The sequence below is a fragment of the Erinaceus europaeus genome, chromosome 1 (genome assembly GCF_950295315.1).
Source record: "Erinaceus europaeus chromosome 1, mEriEur2.1, whole genome shotgun sequence".
Classification (NCBI taxonomy): domain Eukaryota; kingdom Metazoa; phylum Chordata; class Mammalia; order Eulipotyphla; family Erinaceidae; genus Erinaceus; species Erinaceus europaeus.
In genome coordinates, this window is record NC_080162.1 from 140550522 (window position 1) to 140554287 (window position 3766).

The window sequence follows — 3766 nt, forward strand, 5'->3', positions numbered from 1 at the left end:
GTAGACAGCATCTTGTTGGGTTATATTTTCTGATCCATCTTCCTACTCTGTGTCTTTTAATAGGTGAATTCAGGCCATTGACATTTATTGATTTCAATGATTGAAGATATTTTAATGCCATTCTTGTAGAGTTTTAGAGTGTTCTGATATATGGCCTGTTGATGGTTGTCTGACTGTTTATAGGAGACCTCTCAGAACTTCTTTCAGGGAAGGCTTGGTGATAGTTGATTCCTTCAACTGTTACTTGTCTGAGAAGGTTTTTATGCCTCCCCCTAGTCTGAATAACAGTCTAGCAGGATACAGTAATCTTGGTTGAAAGCCTTTCTCATTGATAACTCGATAGATATCTTTCCATTCTCTTCTGGCCTGTAGTGTTTGTGTGGTGAAGTCTGCTGCTAATCTTACAGGTTTTCCTCTGTAGGTGACTCTTTATTTTTCTCTTGCAGCCTTCAGGGTCCTTTCTTTATCCTTATTCCTTTCCATTCTAAATATGATGTGTCTTGGTGTCTTTAAGTCCGGGTTAATTCTTTTTGGGACCCTCTGGGCTTCTTGAATCTTTATGTCTTTGATGTTGTCTAGACTAGAGAAGTTTTCAGCTATTATGGCCTGAAGAATGCTTTCTTCCTCTCCCTCTTTCTTCCTCTGGTAAGACAATAATGCATATATTGTTTCTTTTGAAGTCATCTCATAGGACTCTATTGTTATTTTCAGTATCTCTTCATCTCTTTTTAAGATCTTTTCTTTTTTAGTTGTCTCTAATTCATCCTCGATCTTGCTAATTCTGTCTTCAGCCTCATTTATTCTATTTTCTTTCCCCTCTACTGTTTTCTGTAGTTCATCTATTTTGTTACCCTGTTCTGATACTGTTTTAGCTTGTTCAGCTAGTTGTGTTCTTAACTCAGCTATTTCAGCTTTCAGCTCTCTAATGACCTTGAGATAATTAGTGTTTTCTTCTAGAGTCTCATTTGTTGTTCCTGTATTTCTTTCAAACTCTTTGCTCACTCCTGTGATTATTTCCTTAGCTAGTGTTTGGATGTTGACCTCATTATTTTGTGCTTCACTCTTTGGGAGACTTTTATCTGGACTCTTGTCCTGGTTCATTTCTCCAATATTTCTTTTTGTTTAACCATTTTATATATTATGATATGAGTTCCCTTTCTCAGTACTTCTCAAATTACTGATCACTCTTGCCTGGATTGACTTGTGTCTAAGTAAGGTAATTAAGTAAAGGGTTCACAGTGGTGGAAGTTAACAGTTGTTTTAATAGTATTTTAATCCCTGATTTGGAGCTCAGTGGCTTAAAAGCCTCTTTTGTTCTTTTTCTTCCCTGTAGGCTATGGGAGCCTGTAAGTAGTCTTAAAACTATAAGTAGGCTTCTTAGCTTAATCACTGACTCCTCGCCATGAGATAAAACAGGGTGTGGCAGAGATAATCCAGTGGTTATACAAAGAGACCTTCACAGCCCCATGGCTATGCCACCGAGGTATAGGTCTTCTCCTGAGTTTCCTGGTTAGATCTCTGTCCCCTGCTTTCCCTCCCTGCCCACTGCTCCAGATTCTGAGGGCAGTAGCAATGGAGACTCAGAGTTGCACTTGGTGAGTCTCCGGGGAGTCCTCTCCTCCCTTCAGCTGTCCCCTTGTTGTTGGAACAGACTGGAGGTGGTGTCTCTGATAACCTGCCAGACTGTTACCAGCCACTTAATCTCTCCCTAGGCTCCTCTCTGTCCAGCAGCCACAGGTGTTTGCACTTACTGGTGATTTGGTGGGTTCCTGAAATTGTTCTATTCCTGTCTTGTTTCGGTCCTAGGTGGTCTCCTTTGGTATTCCTAGTTGATCCAGGAGAGGAGAGGAGAACTTCCCCATATTTGAAAGCTACTCTCTGTCCTGATCCAGCATTCTAGACCTATTCCAAACTCTGACACCATCTCCCCAGACAATACTTTTAGCTCACCTGCATGTTAGATGTTTGGCTCAGGCAAAAATTAGTAAAGTCATGGGCCCCTTGGAATATACCTACAATAGACTTCTTATTTCCTTTCAACATGAAGACCCCAAATCTCATCTGCTATACTCTTACTTGGAGATTCCTGATTATTAAATAATTTGTCCTGCTTTGTATATTACTGATTTTCAGCCATCATGTTGCAAATGCTACCATGATATCAACCTGACTTCCCTGGGCAGACCAACTCACCAATGTTTCCTGGAACCCTACCTTGCCAGAGTCCTACCTCTCTAGGGAAAATAGAGACAGGCTGGGCTTGATGAATAGACCTGTCAACGCTCATGTCCAGCAGTGAAGCAATTACAGAAACCAGACCTCCAACCTTCTGTGTCCCTTAGAGATCTTTGATCCATACTCCCAGAGGGATAAAGAATATGGAAGCTTCCAATGGAGGGGATGGGATGCAGTACTGTGGTGGTAGGAATTGTATGGAATTGTACCCCTCTTATCCCACAATCTTGTTGACCATTATTGACTAAATCACTAATAAAAAAAATAGTTACCAGGAGTGGTGGAATTGTGCAAGCACTAACACCCAGCAATAGCCCTATTGGCAAAAAAAAAGAGAGAGAGAGAGAGAGAGAGATGGTATGTAAATGCTATAGAATTCTTTAAAAAATTTTTTTATTATACATTTTATTATATATATTTTCCCTTTTGATGCCCTAGTTTTATAAAATTCTTATAAAAAGAATGTCACACTTCTGAATAGTAGGCTTCTTTTCCATCAAAAACTCAGGCTCCATGAAAAAGAGAAACATTTTAAAACTAACATTTATTTATTTATTTACTTACTTATTTATGGTACAGAGAGAAACTGAAGGGGAAGGTAGAGAGGGAGAGGACACCTGCAGATCTATTTCACTGCTTATGAAGTTTCCCCCCTGAAGGTGGGGACCGGGGGCTTGAACCTGGATCCTTGTACATAGTAACATGTGTTCTCAACTAAGTGTGTTACCATCTGGCCCCAAGACACTTTAAAAAAATTACATAAAGGTTTTTGAAATTTTCTATTAGAATTAATACTTTAACAATTTAGCGGGGGCCAGGTGGCGGCACAACTGGTTGAGCACACGTGTTACAGTGTGCAAGGACCCGGGCTCAAACCCCTGGTCCCCACCTGCAGGGGGAAAGCTTCACAAGTGGTGAAGCAGTGCTGCAGGTATCTCTCTCTCTCTCTCTCTCTCACTATCTCCTCCTTCCTCTCAATTTCTAGATGTCTCTATCCAATAAATATATAAATATAACTTAAAAATAAACAACAGCAACAACAACAAAACAATTTAGCTAAGAGACCAGGAGGCAGTGCACCTAGTTGAGCATATATGTTACAATGAGCAAGGACCAGGGTTCAAGTCCCTTGTCCCCACATGCAGGGGGAAAGCTTCATGACTGGTGAAGCAGGGTTGCAGGGGTCTCTCTCCCTCTCTGTATGCCCCTTCCTCTCAGTTTTTGGCTGTCTCTATCAAATAAATATAAAATTTCAAAAAATTCAGCTTGCTTCAGAACATTGGAATGGACATGCTGTGATCCTGCAGTTTGTCTCCTGGGAAGACAAAGGAAGCAGAAGCATCTTTCTAAAAAGATTTATAAATACCTATATTTATAGCAGCACAATTCTTTATTTTATTATTTATAAAATGGAAATATTGACAAGACCATAGGATAAGAGACTGCCACCTCTCCAGATTCAAAGGAGGTCTCGAAACTTTACATCAGGCTCAACCTGATGCTGTTGACTGGCTACGGAAGAAGGGCAAAC